At 37.9% G+C, this 20,181-nt stretch overlaps 1 long non-coding RNA gene across 2 annotated transcripts; it reads right to left on the reverse strand.

The window, feature by feature from the left end:
• Positions 1-646: 646 nt before the first annotated feature.
• LOC149917567 (uncharacterized) lies at positions 647-20,018 on the reverse strand. Of its 2 annotated transcripts, none has more exons than XR_016467872.1 (3): positions 17,369-20,018; positions 15,972-16,057; positions 647-1,040 (listed from the first exon to the last, which is right to left on the reverse strand). It is a non-coding gene; the product is annotated as an uncharacterized LOC149917567 (long non-coding RNA). The 2 variants fall into 2 exon arrangements; XR_016467871.1 differs by lacking the exon at positions 647-1,040 and adding an exon at positions 13,061-13,462.
• Positions 20,019-20,181: the final 163 nt, after the last annotated feature.

Consider the following 20,181-nt stretch of genomic DNA (forward strand, 5'->3'; position numbering starts at 1 on the left):
CCAATATTAAAATGATATGTGTTCTTAAAAAATGCATGAGATTCTTAGTATCCAAATTTAGGGCTTGATTTTATTCACAAAATATATTCTGGGAGTGAATCAGTGCATGTACAGGGAAAGTTGCCCAGAGCAGAATTAATGTTCAGGGTACACAGCAGCAAAACCTCCTGAAAAATGAAGCTTTAGGCAACAATGATACTCTCAGCGTCTGACACGTTACGCTGAAGACAAGGGAGATCTCAGACAAATACAAATCTTTTCCACTGATATAGCCTGGAACACTGTAAACGCAGTTAACAGCCAACATTTGTTCTGTTTTAGGAAAAAAGAAACATATACAAACAACTGTTCTTTTCCATCCTGAAACAATGGAATAACTCATGATAGCTCCTTTGCAATGGTGAAATTCTGACAGTGACCTCAACAGCTGCTTAGACACCAACCACAGCATTTACAACTGCTTCGTTACAGACACCCAAATGCTTGCAACACATTTTGCTTTCATGGCCCAAACAGTATAATCAGTGACTTTATCCAGGACAGCACAATAATGCTCCTGTTTATCAGAGAACAGAGCATAGCAACTTATCCTCAGATTCATCATGATCAATTTAAACATGTCAACTTGTGTTTTCTGTTTTGCCGTTTAAGCTAGCAAGAAAGAGAAAAAGGAATTGAAAAAAGCCAGTTTTCTTTTCTTTTTCTTCCTTATTTATTTATTTATTTATTTATTTATTTATTTATTTGAAAATACAGAAGGAAGAAAACTGCAGATTAAGCTTGGCTGGCCCCTAGTAGGATTCTTGTTCTACATCTTGATTATAACAATTTGATTTTGAAAGTTGGAGTGGCAGAAAAGGATGCCCAAATTGACACACTTCGAATCAGCATGATGCCCTTCCTCTTCTGAGCATCTGCTCTCAGATATTTTCATTCGTTTGGACTCCTCTGGATGTGGTTGAAGAACTGAGGCATAAGAGATGCCAGGTGTCCAGGACTACCCACCACATGGCTCTCGGGAAGAACTAGCATAAATGATCCTGCAGGAAGGATATTAATCACAGTAAACAGAGTTAAAACCAGAACCCAGGCAGACCAGACTTTTGTTTACTCAAAAGGATGAGAGATCTCTGTGTACATAGCACTGCACATCTGTGCATACCCAGTGAATTTACAAGTTTTATCATTTCTCCTTCTTGTGGGTGAAACGTGGGCACAAAAAAAAAAAAAAAAAAAAAAAAAAAAAAAAAAAAGAAGTGCAGGTTAAGTATTCATTTGCCTCTTAATTTCGAGGCTTATTTGATTTTTAGGAAAAAAAAACAAAACAAAACAGGGATTAAAACCTGAAAGGAGGTTTAAGTCCCTCCCCTTCTCTCCCTCCCCCCCAGTTCTTATCCATAGGCTCAGGGTGAGTCACAGAGCATGAGTCAGGGTTAGGATTCACGTACAGATCTGACGGTCATCCTGAACACCCGCATACCAGACACCACTCCCAGATAGCAACACTTCAGACCTGGGGGAGGGGAGGAAGGAGGGGAAACAAGAATAATACTGAAAGTGAACACTGGATTGAGCTTTTATTTTTTAGCTGCTCTAACAGAAGAAAGGGGTTTTTGTCAGCTTACTTTGCCCAGGGATTTCACACCTGTTGTGTAAAAGCCTACTTCTGCCCCATGCCAGCCCTGTCTGTACACAGCAGGATAACTGAAACCATAGCAGGCTGAATGGCTCGGGAGTTGACTGAAACACTACTTAAAGAGCCACCACAGTTTAGAAAACACTAGAGGATATCTGCTAGGTGACAAAAGGAATGAACTTCCGGATGTTTTTCAAATCTTATTCCTGTAAATAAGAAACAGCTGACTATGATCCTGCAAATTCCAGTTGAGAAAGCCACGCTGATACTAATGCATTATGCTGCATCCAGAATCCCTTGATAGAATTACAGCATAACTCTACACAGCTGGGTGGATACGATCATGTTGCACCAATAGATCATACTATCAAGAATCAGAGAAACTGAGATCCAGCACTAACATGCTACTGCAATGCTGTGCCTCCAAATTTAGTACGGTGTATTTTTCAACACTAACTTTCTAACAACATGGACAAATAAAGCCATGCATACGCTGGCAAACTGAAGTTTGCTGATGACAGTCTTGTTATTGTAACAGGAAGTGACTCAGCCTTGGCAACAAGAGATCAGATATTTTATTCAGAAGCATTAGGTCATTTTTTTTTCCCCTAACCAACCAACAGTTTCACAAGGCAACTGGTTTTGTTTGAAAATAAATATCTGTTTTGAAAGTGATTCGCTGAGGGACTGGATTTAAACATTTCTTGTTAGGAATAACCAGTTGGTTTAATTTAAAGCATCTGGAAACTTCTTGTCCTGTTAACCCTCTTAATGTGCTGCCTGTACAGAATTCCTCCCCCTCGGGCAGGAATTCTCCCACATGAGTGAGTATTGCCAGTTACATTATTATCATGAGAGTGAGGATGAGTGAGGAGATTTGTGCTCGGACCAGTAACTTTCCATGACAATTATTTATGACTGATGTCATCTTTACAGCCAAAGCAAAAGTACTTCACTCAGACATTACAGCCAAAGCAAATATGTGACTTGATATAAAGGCATATTACATGGTCTTGCATCAGTTATTTATAAATGGCACGTGATTTGATGTTGCTTCACCAAAAATTAGTGTTAAGAAAAGAAAAAAATCTCCTAATATTTGGCATCCAGTCTCACCTAGTAGTTTCTTTCCTTCCCAGCTTCTGTACTGTTAGATATTGTGTATGTCATTTGTATTACATATAAGTTCAGACAACTACATGAAGACAGAACGGTTTCCCTTTTAATGCAATACTGGTGTTACTCATTTTTACTTCAAATAGATTTTAGCATATATCATAACTGCATAAATGTTATACCAAAGAAACTAACTGTTCAAACCAATTTAAATTTCTCCCTGTGATGATAAGGAGTAAGCATGCCACCAGCTGCAGCACTCTTAGAACAGGATTTTGTCATCTTCCTAATATTTTCCTGATTCTTTGTCAGTTTTGTATTTTTAAAATATCAAGGAAGCATAATAATCCACATCATAATGACTCAGATGTCCCATGAAAACATATAAATAACATAAATAACAATGCCAGCCTTTTATCATGGGCATGGAGCAGGCAAAAAAGAAAGTTCTAATGGATATCTTAAAAACTCTGTAGCAACAGTGTTTATCTGTTGCCTCCATACTGTGCCCAGAACCTAATTTTAGATATTAAAATAAAACTCAAGACAATTTCCCTGCATCAGGCACTGCAAGAACACAATAAGGCCTCAAGCATTCTACTTTGACATCAAAACACATCTTTTTTTTTTTTATGTGTGAAAAATTAAACTTTGAAAAGCCATTGCAGTGACTAAGAATTTACAATTCAGTGTCAAATGCAACATATCCTAAGAAACCTCAGAACCCTACATTATTTCACTGTTATCTTTCTTGTGACACAAGCAGTATTTTACAATTCCAGCCCACTAAAACAGCAGATTTTATAATTTTGCTGCTAAAGCAACATGTTTTTTCTGTGCTCTTGCAAATAGCATTTCTGTCTTCTAGTGGGAAAAAATAGTTATCTTGTTCCACCATCTGCCAAAAACTACTTAACTCAGAGTAGTGCTTCTGTGATTTCACATTGAAGAAGCTTAAGTAACCCCAGTGTTGTACCTATGATAATCAGACCCTAACACTTTCAAAGTAGCCTGGCATGTTAAGAAAGGTATTTCTACCATACTGTTTCAGGGTTTAGCTGCTACACGGGCTGCATTTCAGTAGCAGTCCTTGCTGAGCACCATTATACATCTGGTGATTTTAACTAGATAGTTATCTTGAAGTGCGGGACAAAGGCTCACAATCTATTCATAGCTTAACACTAAATTTGAGAAGCAACATTTCTTTCTCCAAATATATAACCATTGAATAAAATATGAACATAATTTCAGCTCTGCTGCAGAACTTCCTATTCTGTATCTGGTCTCTTATCAAGAGATTGCAGTGCACAACTGCAATTGTCTGACAAAACTTTCTGCCCGAGAATTGCAATTTCATAAATGAACACATGTATGTGAATTTTACATGTATCTTATATTTGCTCAGATAGACTGGAAAACACAAGTCCCCAGTGTTTTAATACTTAAAGTTTAATGAAAGGAACTCATATTTCTTATTATTCATATTTTGCAATTTGAAAACCAGTGTTTCAGTTTTCTGGGACCTAACATTTAGTACATGAAGGTTTGGTGTCAGCTTACTCTGTGTTATATTCAACATGCATAAATATATTTTCATCTACCACTGGCACCATGTCAATTTTATGATTACAAATCCTCCATTTGCATGTGTTCTTTTCAAAAGTGCTCATGTTCTAATAGGTCTCCATCATACATGAAACCTCTATCTTGGAACTGACAAGTTACAACCCTGATGTTATATTTCTTACAGAAGTAGAGATCCAGAGCTCTGGTTTAGCATGCTCAAATGGGAGCAGCAATTGCCAGGAACAGATAAATTCCTTTCCTGCTTGTTACTTCCTGCAGCTCTCAGCTTCATCTCTGGCTGGACTGACCCAAGGATATAAGGATGTAGAAGGCATTTGGAGTTTTTCAGATAAATGGCTTAAATTTTTGTTTTACAGGGCATTACTTACTATGAGGTACAGTAGCAACTAACAATATTCATGAGTTGTAAAGCTGGAAGATAATACAAGTTATATTTTCAAAAGGACAAGTATTTTTTCAGTGGGGAGCATTTGTGATGCTGCTGTAATGCATTTTAATAGACTCAAGTTCTCAAATTAAATATTCTGAAAATTCATTTTAAGCATGCAAAATGAATTCCCTATAAAATGAACAAGCTTTTGGTGGAATATGTATATCAAAGACACGTAGAGAGAATTATTAAATAATTTTCTAGTATTTTTTTCTTCTTGCTTTGTATTGCAACATTTAAAATAAGGAAAAAAAAAAATAATACAGAAATTGCACAGAAACTGTGTAAAATAAAAGAGAATGGATAGGAAAAAAGTTCCTGGAACTAAAGAAAGACACAGAAATTCTGACAAAAAAGTATTTCAGAAAGATCCTAAAAGTGATCTCTAAAAGTGATCCAACAGCCACAGAAGTAATAGCCAGGAGGGGAGAAAAACAAAGCCTTATGAATCACAAAAATGAACAGAGAAAATGAACTATATTGATAGTATATTCTTATCTGACTGTAGTGAAATTATGCATTTTCTAATATTCTCCATTTGCCTGAAGATTTCACTGTATTATGTAACTATAAAGTCTTCAAGAAATTTCAAGCATATGTGTCCTGTGAAGATGCATTTGTCAGATGTTTTACAAAGATTGTGCTCTTCCTCTGTATTTATCCTCACTGTTTTCTTTGTTAGTGTTTTTCTTTCATATATGAATATATATCTGTATTTAACAGTGAAGTTGTATGGGATACATGCTGTCTTAGAGGCCGTACAGGAGTCCTTCCAAGCCCTGTAGATTTTTTTGCATTTGGATTTCAGGGTCATGAAGATGACTGGTGAAAAGGAACATCTTTAATACAAAGATATGCTGAAAGAGCTGTCATTTTTCAACCTGGAGAACTGAAGGCTCAGAGGGACCTCATCAATTTGTATACATACCTGATGGCACGCAACAAAGAAGGAGCCAGGCTCTTCCAAGTAGAGGACACTGGCAGGACAGGAGGCAATAGGCACAAAGTAAATAACATCAAATTCAATCTGAACACTTTTTAATTGTAAGGGCAGTCAAGGACTGGCACAGATTTCTCATAGAAATTTTGCAGTTTCCATCTGCAGAGAACAAGATCCTGTGCAACCTCCTCCAGATGAACCTGCTTGAGCATGGGGTTTGGAGTAGGCAATCTCAGGAGGACCTTGACAATCTACACAGTTCTGTGATTAAGCAAATATTTTTGTATTTGTTTCATGACACCTACAATACCTGATTGTTTTTCTAGATTTACCTGTGCAGAAGTCTTGCCTTCCTTAGTGGCTTCCACACCATTATGGTCATAAGGCAACCCTTGTAAGCAAGTAATCTGCTTCCTGTAGTAGGCTAGTAGGAGCTCACCTTCCACTGCACCTACAGTATTTCCCAATTTTTGAGCATTCTAACTAGGACTTTCTATAGCATTGAGCTTCCTTCTTTAATCCATTTGCCAAGGCTAATTTCCTAGCCAAACCAGACTAATATAGGGCATGCTGGTACTACTATAAAGTCAGGACACAACTAGGTTGCACTGTTGAAACTTGAAAACTCAGAAACAGTCTTGATCCCTCTCAGCTTACATGCAGAGTTTATGAGATTCTCTAAACAAACAAGTGCACATCATATTTAGCTGAAATATTCCCTTGGCTCAGTTCCTGATGTGATTGTGATCTGAGATTGTGTATATCGGTCATAATTTCCTCCAAATCTAGCACTTATTTATGGGTAAATCCAAAATTTTGTATTGATCAAGTACTCTTCTGGGACTCAGTGAAGTAAATCTCTAAGATCCTTCAATTAAATTATACTTGGAATAGTGAAAATTGCTGAAGGTTGAAGGAAATCAGAAATTCATGAGTTCTGCAGATCAAGTGACCATTATAGAAGAATGGCCTGAGACATACTGTTGATTTAAACACTGTTGACAGTAACATAGTGCAATCTTCCATAGAAAGATGACTAATAACACTTAAATAGGGTATATTATTCCAGTACAATTATCTTCATTTAATAAGTTCCTTTCAGAATGTAGAGAAGGAATCATATTTATTCAACTTGAAGTTCTATTAATTCAAGCACTTCAAGGGAAAAAGTAATATAGTAGTAATTTTTCATGAATTCTACACTTAACACTCCATATTGTTAATGTTTACTCAATGCGACAAAATGATATCATTTATGAAACAGGCTTTCCTGCTCTCATTGCCCTTCTAAGCTGTTTCTTGCTCTGCACTTTAAACTTTTTTCCTTTTAGCCATAAAACATTCATCAATCGTCATACATAGCTCTTAACAGGAGTGACGTGTTTGCAGTTCTGAAGAGTAAAGGACTGTGGACTAGGTACTATAATCCTCATAAATGTCTGTTGTGAAACAGTTTGACAAATTCAATATACTTCTTGTTAAAACAATTGCAACAAAAGATACTTAACGAAAGTGAAAGTGGACAGCCTTTCTGCTTATTTATCAAAGTATTCATAGTTTTAGTTTTAGGAAAACAATATATTATAGACCAAAGAGAAAAGTGAATCTCATTTAGAAAAAGTTAAACAAATAAAGGAATGAATGGGGGATGAGAGGAGAGGAGAGGAGAGGAGAGGAGAGGAGAGGAGAGGAGAGGAGAGGAGAGGAGAGGAGAGGAGAGGAGAGGAGAGGAGAGGAGAGGAGAGGAGAGGAGAGGAGAGATCAAGTTTTGAGTATTTGGGAGTTCCCAGAGAGACGGTTCCTGAGTTCTTTATGACTACCTTAAACACACAAAGTATGAGAGTCATAGCTTTAAAAGAAAAGTTGAATAAACACAAATTATCACAGGAAATGTGACATCCAAGGACACCTGGCAGGTAAAGGAAAAATGCCAGCGATGATGCAGAACATTCACCCTTAACACACCAACAGTCCTGTTGAAGACAACATGCTAGACAGAGCTAGACTCCCACAAGAGTCTGAAAATTAAGGTGTGTTGGAGGTGAGTAAGTGCCAGCTCAGATCTACCTTCAGCCCCACTGTCTGTAATTCTGCAAGGACAACCTTGACTGTCTTTTAAACAACAATTCTATAAATCACATGAAACTCATCTTCCTTTCCTGTGCTGTGTAACATGCAAATGCTGAACAGTGATCACTGGTCGTTGCTTTTTGACAGAACTTGAAATTGAGAATTTTACTAACAGTTCTAGTGAAGTGTTCACTTCAAAAGGCAAAAGCCTGTTTAAAGCCTGAAATATGTCTGCTATGAATCTTAAAAGTGAGTGAATACATATTTGTTTCAGATATTGCTTGATGACTTAAGAATGTGATATAATCAGAAAACTAGTTTCTATGCTACAGATACACAATATTTTGCTCTTAACAAGCTAAACATATCTTAACTGTAAAAGGTCACATATCTGAGAATTTTTATTATGCAAAGACTGGCATAAGCAATCACAGGAGTCCAGCAGGTGTAGATATTTATTTCTGCTCAGAGCTGTAACACAGGTCATGTTTGGAAGGGACCTATCCACATACAGTGTCTATCATCATAGACAAAAGACAACTGTCAGTAAAAATAAACTAAATAAATAAGGGATTACATAAATTCATGACCAACAGATCTATATAGAAAATTTGTAAGGCACAGATACAGCATCTAAAACCACTAGGGAAACGGTAGGGGAATTCAAAGGCAACTGACTGCAGAAAGTGGCTAGGCTTACACAGTCTCCTACTTGAAACTACTGCCACCAAATTTTTGCCCGTGAGTTTTAAAAGGATAGTGCAAATCTAGTACAGTCATTACTACAAGATCTGAACTTGAACTTCTGTCATTTCTGTATAAATTTTATCATCATTGGAGGGAAAATGTGGAGCTTGATAGACAATTGGCTTTATCCAGTAAGGCCACCCTTACTTCTTTGTAATAATTAATGGGATTTTTGGTCCACAATTCCTATTGCAAAACTTCATATATATCTTTTTCTCAATAAAAACCAAAATCATAAAACAGCAGAATATCCAGTTTATATCTTTCCTATGCTGTGCTTGTTAAATGGTTCTCCTCCAGTGTTGTTTGTGGGTTTGTTTTTTTTTCCACTTCATTCACAGAATAAATATATGCCCTCTCACGTGGCCCTCTTTTGGTTAAATGAGCTTTTTTTTTTTTCACTTACTGTGTCTTACAGCAGACTTTCTGTATGTCATGCATCTTGCTTCTCTGCATTCTTTCACAGGCAACCTATTTCCTAAACATGAAGCAACCAGCTAAGTACAATACTTCTGACATGATCCAACTGAGGACTTTGAAAATTAGCATATATTCCTGGAAATTCCTATTGCATCCCATGATCTCATTTACTGTCTTGCTACTGGCTGAAAATTCTTCAGTGAGCCAGGTGATCTCATGATCAGATGATCTCATGATCAGTGGTTAAATGGCCTGTTTGTTCTTTTGTCAAGATTAACTGATGACCTCCTGCAGTGCAGAATCAATTCTTGGTACATAAGTGCATAATCCCAAATTTTGTATTATTTTTTCTTTCTTTCCATTGACATTACCCCAGCCCTCAAGGCCATTCTTTTTCTGTGATATTACAGTACAATCCAACTCTGTATTGGCAATATCTCTGACCATCAAACCATCAGTATATTTCATTACTACACTCCTACTTCTTGTGCCAAGGTCAAGAATGGAAATATCAGTTCAAATATTTTCATGAAGTTCAGGAAAATTAGATCTGTCGCAGTTCTCTTGAGAAAATCTACTGATAAGAGAAAATCTATTCTCTTATCAGTGAAATGTCTAATTAATGATATCATGTTAGTTTAATGAAATCTAAATTAGGCACTAGAGGAGTTTCTATGGGAGCTAGCAGAAGGATCGTAACTCTGTACTTTTAATTTGATTGAGATCCTATTAAAATCTGAAAATATATCCAAGGATTTCAGAACTGCAGTAAAATACCTAGCATGATGATAAAACCATGACAATACGTAATAGAAAAACTACACCCAACACATAAATTAAATATTATTTGTCAGGCTTCTTAAAATTCCTTGTACTGTTCCAAAAGCCAGTATTTTTAAAATAACATTGTCATATAAATGTTTTTTAGTTTGAACTTCCAATTTTTGAGTCAGTGAAAGGCACCTTGGTTCAGCTTTAAGATTTTTTCAAATATAAAAAGGCAGCAATAGCCTATTTTTCTGGTGGAACTCAGATTTTGACCTATTCACATGCCTCCAGGATAAAAAAAGTCTTAAAATTAAAACTAAATATTGTTAAATGTTTTAGAGTTGCATGAGTGTCAGATGTAGTTAGGCACATGCACAACTTTTGAGGCACTAGGGAAAGAGGGCATTTTAAAAATAATTACATATCATGCTAAATGTTGCCATCATATTGAAATTTCACAAGAAAGGTCATTTCACAAAGTGATTGTTGCTCCAGAGATTTTATATAAGTGGTCTGTATTATTAAAATTATACTGAAATAAGAGGACATCCACTGAGATTATGATGGAGAGAGGAATTACATATATTGTGTATTTATCCAACCCTGTCCTACTGTATGAGAGTGAACATTCCACATATCAAGACTGAAGGGTGGATGATGGATATGTTGATGTGTGGCAAACTTGAAAAAAAAATAAAGCAATGCTGAAATGCTATAGGAAATAAACTGAATGGAGTGGAAAGGGTTCTGTTTTGGGTGATAGTCTGAGGTAAAGGGCTGTATTGCAGGGCACTATTTAGACCATAGGGTGCACTCTGAGGGTTAAATAACAGTTGTGGCAAAGACCTCTCTCCTTGATTAGACAAGTGAAAACATTTATCCCAGTTGAAGAGGTTGCTGCAAGTATCCTGCCCTTTGGCAATATACAAACTAAGCTACTAGTGCTGGGCTCCCTATGTGAAGGTACACCAAGAATTGTTCAGATATGAGAGCTATTATCATAGTCATAGAATGGTCTGACCTTTAAGACCAACTAGTTCCAATCCCACTGCTATATGCAGGGACAGCTTCCTCTAGACTAGGTTGCTCAAAGCCCCATCCAGCCTGGCCTTGAATGCTTCCAGGGAGAGAGCATCCACAACCTCACTGGGCTTATTGCTGAATGCAGCTGTCTTATAACGCAGAATTTCATGAATCAAGCTTTTTACACCTGAACGTACTGTTTGCAGGAGATACTTACATGTGGCTGATATTCATAGTACTATATTTCAATGGTGTAGGCAATAGCTAACAAAAAAAAAAAAAAGTTTTTTTTCTCTGAGTAGAACTATTGTTATAAGTCACGTAAGTGCTCTGGCGACTGCCCTCTCTTTTAAACTCTTTCCGTAACACATTTTCAGCAAGATATCTTTCACCCTGAGACTATATCCAGAGTCCACATTCATTAACCTTCCAAGCATGCCACAAGACTCATCTTTTCATTCCACAGGGATCTGGGAAGATTGAAAGCAACTGCTTAAAAGAAATTTTACTTGAACAAGCAGTGTTTCTATTTCCAAAAAAAAAAAAAACAAACAACTTCAGGAGAGCTACTTTACATTTAATTGCATCTTTTTGAATTTTTCAATTTTTATATCATTTTAATCTGCAAAGCAGAATCTACAGCATGTGTAATATTTTACAGATGTACAGAGATATCACATACCCTGAGCCTGTGGACGCAGGGAATTGATGGTATTTTAACTATCTGCATACAAGCACCATTGTGTGCAGGAGCCTTTAAACACTCAGATAAGAACTTTTCTACCATCCTTCAAACAAGAAGTCGCCTTAAAACATTTTTGTTCTGCTCTTTCCGTGCAGCTTTCCATGATGTTCTGACCAGCTATTCTTTTTCCTTCTATGACTTCTTTCCCTTATGATCATGTTGAGGCATATCATGTTTCAAATTATGAGATAATCTCTCTAAAAGAAACATGGCCTTTTCCACAGTTGCTGCCTACATAGCTAAATACTAACACTACAAACACCAGGAAAAAAGCTGGAGAGCAATTCTGCAATGCTTTGGGCCTAGCAACAGCACAAAAAAGCAAAGGATAGAAACACCCAAAGCTCATACTTCAGAGGACATTCTCACCATGTAGCAATAATGAGTCACTGCAAAGCAAAAACCATCTGTTGATCTGGACACAGATACCACATGTCAGTTAACAGGAAACAGTTCCACTGAAGAATCTCACTGCAGTTTTTAATCTCTGCATAGACAAATTTCCAGACCTCCTAGTTTGTAAAGCGGGAGCACCAAGGCTTCTTTTTGTCTTTTTTTTTTTTGTCTTTTTTGAAACCATGCAAGAGATTGCCTGTTTGGATACATCTGTCTGTACAGATTGGACAGTACCATGAGGCTTCCAAATAATGAGTCTAGATGTTCTCATCAACATCTAAGCACTCATAGCCAGTGACACACCACATCCCCACCTTTTAGAAGGTAGTGCATTCCCACTCCTCCTTTTCATTCACAGTGCTATACAACTTAGCCAAGTTGGAACAACTCTAAATCCCAGGAAAATGTTATGTTACATTTTTGCCTGTAATGACATCCCAGTCATCAGCTATTGACTAACGGGAGAAGGGTGCAGTCATAATTAACACACTGAATCTTGAAATATTTAGGCTCTTGTAAAGGGACCAATCAGCCTTAATTAAAGCTATGTTTACCTAAGCTTTTTAGGACGGGGTCTATTATTTGCTGTGCTCCTGCCACATGTAGCTCAATAGGATTCAGCACTGCTGAGGCCTTTAGGTGTTATCACAACATAAAGAATACATAATAACCACATAAGTAAGAAAACCCTTTTTCCCAGCTTCTGAAGGCATTGCTTTTCAATTCCCTTGATGACCATACAGTTTGGGTCATCCATGTATAAATGTTTAGCTCCATTGGAGCAACATACATTTGCTGTATAAGTAGCTAATTCACTTCACGTGCATTGTTTTGGACCAAAGCATTTCCAAATTCATGTTGATGAATTAAATTTCAGGTGGACAAGACCCCCAAAAAACAGATAAACTCTTAAAAGCTCTGCATTAGGGAAGACATTCTTAATAATTTAAAATGAGACAGTACTTCTTTTCAAATTAAATTTAGTCCTTTTGGGTACAATTATCTCAAAACATTATTTGTCTCAAAGTCAGCATTCTTTAGAACAAAAGTGTGATTTTATATTGAATCAGCTGTTATTGAAAAGATCACCTGATTAAGGACTTTATTCCTCACACTGAAGCAACAAGGCAATGTTGTTTGTTTCAAAAAATCTAATTTTTTATTTCCATCATGCATCTAACATCCATGATTTAAAATTAATGCCAAATGAGATTAAAAATCCTCACACAAATTAATGTTGTATACTGCAGGAGAAAGGATTTTGGCTTTTATGCATGCATATTAACTTAATTGTTTGCCCCTTGAAAACAGCAAGTAGCCTAGAGCATTTGAACTCTAAACGTGCTCATTTAAAGCAAAACATGGTATTTGGCAAAAATCATCTAGGAAATCTCTAAAAAAGGTCTGCAAATTTTTCAGGGAGAAGGATTAAACACAAACAGTGGGAAAGGAAGACAAAGAAGACCATATAATTAAGAAATGCTAATAGATGATTTCACCACCAGGTAAAAATCACATAGCATTCATTTCCAAAGAAGACAGGCTAGCTTTCCTGGAGATATCTTGAAGGAAACGGCTTATCTCCTGGGAAAAAAAAAAAAAAAAAAAAAAAAAAAGATAGAGGGGGTTGGGGGGAGGCTTTGAAAAGCTTTTGAAATTGCCAGCAGGAAATGAAATGACCACCATAGATAAGAACTCCATCAGGTTGTAAACGTATAGGAATAGGGTTAACACTTTGGTTGTTATTCAAAAGCAAATGAAAGATGAGCTTATGATAACAAGCTTGGATTAGGACTCAGAAGATCTGAGTTCATTTCTTGGCTCTGCCATAATCTCTATTTGTGATTTTGGGCCAAAGCTTACATTTGGCATAGACTGAAGAAAGAAAGCAGTATCCTCTTTGTATTGTTAGGGAACTGAGACCCAGAGATAATACTAGCCAAGGATTCATGACATTTTATAGGCATTTATATTTTCAATAAATTTCCCTACAGAGAAAGGTGACTAACTGAGAGCTGAGAGGTATCTCTGTGGGTGTGATCATCCAATTATCTCTGTGTTTCTGTTTCCTCATTATAGCATTCAGACAATAAGTCCTTTCTCCCACACCTTAAACAAGCTGTTTTTCGTAGGTTGCTATTTTTTAATTTTCACTAGGCTGAGATATACCTCTCTTTTTACACAGTCATTTATATATTTCTTACAACTTTACAGTCTCATAGAGAGGAGCCAAGAAGTTTCTATGAACCAACCATTAACTAGACATTACATGTTTATATAAGTATATACTCATTCATCTCAGATACTTACAGAATACATCTCCTTATCTTATTACTGCCATCATTCTAGACCACAGTAGCAATAATGAAAATAATGTGACTATGTTGATGGGTCAGTGTCAGGTCTTACACAGCAGTTCACAACTTCCCATGACATGGGCTAAGTTTTGACACTGACTGGAACTGAGCACAGAGTAGTTCAGTCGAAACTCAGCATTACTTCATCCATCCCTTGCTTTTTATTTCCTTTGCCCCACTGATATTCCAAAGCTACTAGAGTTACACTCATGTGAATGAGATCTGAATCCTGTCCATTGGCAACAGTTACTCAAAACAGGAAATGGGATCTTTCAAATAACAATAGGTGGGAACAGTGAGTAAAGGTTCACTATGTGGTAATGGTGCTGAGTCTTTAACGACTGTGTTTACTTCTCTGTGTCCCAAAGAAGGACAAGGTGCTGAAAGGCCACAGTTCATTTTGCTCTCCAATGCGTTTGCCCATGTGTATATCAGATGCAGTATCTAATTTTGCAGCTGATGTTAATGGAGAGAAAAAAAACAAGCACTGGCTCCCATTTCTCAAGGTAAGAAGGCACAGTTAGATTGCTATCCTATCCCAGAGCACTGAAGGAACAAGTCAAATTACAAAGGGCCAGAAGGATCATCCCATGCCCTGTTGATTGGAAAGTCCCCTATTTTTGCAGCAACATACTAGATGCTTTGTTTTCCTCCTGGGCACCCTGGAAAGGAGTACTGTGATGCAGAGAGAAACCCTTTGCAAAACTTACAATCCACATAGCACACTTAGCATATGGTAAGAGCAGAGATGTGATGAGCTAGGAAAAGGATCCCAGGCCAAGTGGTTCATTTCTAGTAAAGGTCTGCCATTCTTGGAGGGGGCATCCACATAACTCCTTGCCTAGTCTCACCTTGACTAATTCCCAGAAAAGGCAGTTTCACAATGACTCCAAGAAAGCCATTCCTACTTCTAATTGGCATCACTGCTTAGAAATAATTATTTGCATTCTTCTTTGAAAGTTTGCAGTTATAATCTAACTTTATATGCTTATACTAATCCTTACTTGAACAGACACGAGCCACAAAGGAGACAGTCCAGGTGCTGCTAAACACCTAAACATCATCAGCGCTCCATTCTCCTTCTTCACAGAATGATTGGTATATGTTGGGTTTCTGGTCTAATTTCTTACTAAATTTGGCTGAATTAAGTTTCCCAACACAACGCACTGCTAGATAATGGTCACTAATTAGCAATGGGGGGAAAAAAACAAAAAACAAACAAAAAAAAAAAAGTAAGAATTGGCCATAAGAAAATAACAAAATGCCCAGCAACACTATTTATTTCCCTAGCTCAAACTGCTTTTTCACCACTAATCATAGCAGTTTCTGCTCTTCCACCTCAAGGAGTATTCAGTAACTTTCTGAAAGCAGCCAGTAACTTGGCATCAGCCAAGTCTCAGTTGTTGTGTTCATTACTTCTTATGAGGGTGCTTACCCTAAAATCTACATCTTTTCTAAAAATGCTTTGTAAAGAAAGTGCGCTTTTCTTTTCCCTTTTCATTCATTTCCTATTACTTTATATTTGTATTTAAGATTAGAAATTCATCTCTTATAAAACTCCAAAGATTTTACAGACAGCTGCTACAGCTGTTCAGACACCACAAACAGCGCTAACATTTTTGGAGTTTTAATTTATCCTGTATAGTACTAGAGCTTTTAAATACTTAAGACACATAAGTGATATCTGCTATATTACAAACTACAAAACATCTTTTTCAATTGAACTTACAACTTACAATAATACAGTTGTGTACTACTGAGTGAACTGCTCAGCTGAGGATTTTGTAGAAATACAGTCTGACACTTTGCTAATTCTTGTCACCTAGGAAAAAAAAAATGAAAGCAGTTATGTTTTCTTGATAAATAGGTTCAGTATCTATGCATCAGGGAGAAAAAAAAAGAAAAAAAAAAAAAAGAACTATTTAAAACAGAAAGACAGCACTGGCATGTGAGGAAATAGGTCTAATAACTTGGTTGAGAATAGTCCTGGAATTAAGGACTGTCACTAGTAATTACAGCACTGACAGAATTTTGTTCCAGTGCCTGCCATGGGAGCAGAAAATGTACCTGCCTTCAAGGTGAAGTTACACAGACTTGAGGAAGATGTGCTGCAATACATATGCCTGAAAAAGGACTATATGTCGTCATCGCTCATTCTAATAATGCTTCTAGGTGCTAATGGAGCTCACATACCAATTCCCAGTATTATGTTCTCAGCAACAGTTTATGCACATCTAGGTATGTATAAAATAAGTATGAAATAAGTATAAAATAAGCGGAGTTTAAAGGAATGAACTCCAAGACTGTGTAGCAGGTGAACAACAGACAGAACATAGCTTTGGGCTTGGTATGAGGAGTGAAAAGAAAAAAGAAGAAAAACAAAACAAAGTAAAAATAGCATAACCACTTCTCTTTGATTTTTTACTTAGTTGTGGGTCATTGGTTCACCTTCTGTTCATATTAGCTAATGACATTTTTTCTCCTCCATTCTAGTTAATTCTTTACCAGTATTTGTAGTGAAACAACTCATCTAGCCTAACATATTACTGTATCTGCTGAACAAGTTCTGGTTATGTTTACTAAAATGTTTATTTATTGTGTTATTGTGATGATTTCTTTTTAATTATTTTAACTATCACTGCCTTATACTAGCTTGTGGTCTGCAATGTAATTCTCTAATTTTGCTTCTGCCAGGGTGACAGATCAGGAAACACTCCAGTTGCTTGCCTATTCATAACAGTTCTATTTATATGTCCTCAAAGAGCATTTACTTTATCTGTGCTAGAATCACATTGCATGCTAGTTTTCCATTTAGCAACTTACCACCTCAGAAGCAGAGCATTTTAAGTAGTGCTCTCTGCTAACTGACAATGCTTTCACGCACTTGACATGCTTTCTCTCTCTTTTCCCCAAATAAAGCCCATTTATCCTAATCAAACCACTAGCTATTGATTTCTGTCCATTCCATATAACCTCCCTGCATCTGGCATACATGAAGCATTTTCAGGTTTCCTCCTCTTCATACTCTCAGCGCTGAGTACAGCACGGAGCAAGCTAATGTGCCCTCTAAAATGCATGAATATTCTCAGAACAGAACAGGTGCTCCCCCTGCCTCATGCAGAGCTCAGCCCACCTGGAAAACACCGTCTGTCGCCTGCTACGCCGGCTCACAGATTTTCCAGGAACATTCCACCAGCCCTGGCAAAGCGGTTACTACGGAGAAGTGGTGGGGTATTTAATGCGGTAATATAGCTTTTCAGACAGAACCTTATCATAATTAATGAGCCAAAAACACAAAAACAAAAATAAAGCACACAGGGTTGTTTTTTGTTTTCTTTCTTTCTTCCTTTCTTCCTTTCCTCCTTTCTTCTTTTCTTCCTTTCTTCCTTTTCCTACACCTATTCATAAATCAATGACCTTAGAGGGATAAGTTGGCTGATTACACTAGCTGTTGGACAGTCTTACTTAAAAGCCACTGTGCAACTCTCCAAGCAGAGCACTGGCATTTGGACTAATCCTATATAATACATACTCATTTTTTTTGCTATTTTTATAGATGACAGATCATACAGAGTTAAAAACACACTTACGGAAAGTAAGTCTGTGACTACCTCCACATAATCAGGGGCACACATCCTGATTCAGCTGTAAAGCAGTCACAAGAAATCTATCCAAGGAGCTAAATAGCTGTATTCCTTCCCTGCCCATTAGCACTGCCTGTTCTGTACACATGCTTCGACACCCTTCACCACTACTGTCAATGAACAGCCCTCGGCTCTAAATCAAGATGCCACTGTCCCTGCTTGGCACATCTAAATAAAGTGCTGTGGTCCCAAGGGACTGACTGTTTTCTTTTTTTTTCTTTCCTTTTACTTAGAATATATTTTCATTTAAAGTTTTCAAGGTAAATTCTACCCTGGCTCATGATTCAAAACAATGCCAGTAATATAAAATTGATATCTGAAACTTTACTACTATGTATAGGTTAAAGAAAGTCATTAAGATCAAACTATATTGTTAATTCATTTTCTTTCATTTTGAGTCCTATTAAAATTTCCTCATATTTAATATCCTCCACAGATTGCAATAAATTCCCTTTAATTCGCACTCCATCCTTTCAGTCAGACTGGCCGCTGTTGGCACCTCTCCCTTCAGCTTAATTCCATGGAAGTGTCTCCCAAACATCAGCATTTTATTGACTCACTATTTCATTTTAATTCCTGATAAGAATACACTGAGTAAGAACACCAAATTAGTTCATGCTACAGTCTTGCCTATTCTTTCACACTTGGGATTGAAGCCCATATGCTTCAAACTCCACCATGTAAACCTCACCCAGCCCGCAAGGAGCCCAGACCTCTGGCACATGAAGCACAGCTAAAAACAGGTGAGCTTAAAATAAACAAATAAATAAATAGTAGGCATTCACTGTCCCTTTGTCTGAAACTAAAAACTTACCCAAAGAGGGAACGGGTCAGTTGTACAAACACTGAGGATTTCCAGAGATGCATTACTGAGTTATATATGACTAAAAGACACATTGCAGCCCAGGCCACAAAACACTTCACACAGCTAGGAGTATGCTCAAATTAGGTGCATAATTCACTTTCTTAAGAAGGTTTATTATTATTATTATTGGTGGTGGTTTGTTTCTTCCTGTACATTTCTTTGGAGGATATGGTTTTGGTCAGAAAACTGACCAAACTTTCTGGACTATCTGGGGTTAGCAAGGCAATTTTGGAAATATATTCATGTGATTGACCGTGTGAAGCCAAGTAAAAAAAAAATATTTACTAAGCGAGCTCAGTTCTCCAGATTTGAGTTCTGGATCTTCAGCATCCGTTTGTTTTTGTGACCCTACAATAATGCTGTTATTGACTTCAGGCTTTTTTTTTCCTCCGTAGACAGAGAAAAACCCAAACAAGAGCAGAAGTTGTGTGCTTACAAAATAGTCGTATTAATGGGGTGTAAGAGGCTGGGGAGCAGAAAGCTCAGCTCTGATGTTTTGACTTCAACACCACAAATTCTCAGATGACAGTGGGCAGACGAACCAAACATGAAGTTACCATTTGTAGGTAACTAGCAACAGGGAAAAGTGGGGAAGTGGAAAGAAGAGATGGAAACAGCGCTGGAAAATGAGATGCCTTTTTATTAAAGAAACTCATTGGCAGCGTTTGTTCCTCCTGCTGAACATAACCTTCAGAAAACTAACAACTGCATTTTGTTTAATTGTACAAAGAGATCAAAATTACTGATAAGGGTCAGTGTTAAGGATGTGGCTGCCCCAATACCAACACACAAACACCTATTTTGGTGGAAGTGCACATTAAATGAGATGAACTTTCACAGGACGCTGCCTGAGATGCAGCCTGGGACCTTGGGGCAGGTTCCTATCACAGAGATGTACTTTGGAGATCCTCATTCAAGCAATGGTCTCCTCACAACAGAACTAAGGATTTATTCCTGCTCACAGACAAAACGAGGCGCAACAGACCTGCCCGCAGGCTGCAAATACACCTGGATCCCACCTCATAAGACCTGCAGGGAAAGTCTTTAGAGTGAGGCAGGTCACGAAGCCACCCCCACGCCCGGACGCTCGCAACCCCCCGCTCCGCGCAACGGCCGCCTCACGGCCCGAGCGGCTCCGCAGCGCCCTCCCCGCCCGGCGCCGGCAGCACCACGAGCGGCGGCTTCCCCTCCCCCGCACGAGGAGCTCGCTCGCCGCACAAGCACACACCTCCCTCCCAGAAAAAGCAGCCGCTTCCCCGCTTTATATACCCTGCTAAAAATAGCCCGCAGCCGAACTCGCCAATCAGGAGGGGGCGAATTTCGAATCGGACCAATGGCGGGAGCCGTCACGGCCAGGCTCGGTCACGCCAGGAGGAGCCGCGATGCTTGCCGAGAGCCGATTGGGCTGCTCTGACATCATTGGCACGCGGGGCGCGG

This window comes from Phasianus colchicus, chromosome 6 (assembly GCF_987193195.1).
Source record: "Phasianus colchicus chromosome 6, bPhaCol1.hap1.1, whole genome shotgun sequence".
In the NCBI taxonomy this organism is placed as follows: domain Eukaryota; kingdom Metazoa; phylum Chordata; class Aves; order Galliformes; family Phasianidae; genus Phasianus; species Phasianus colchicus.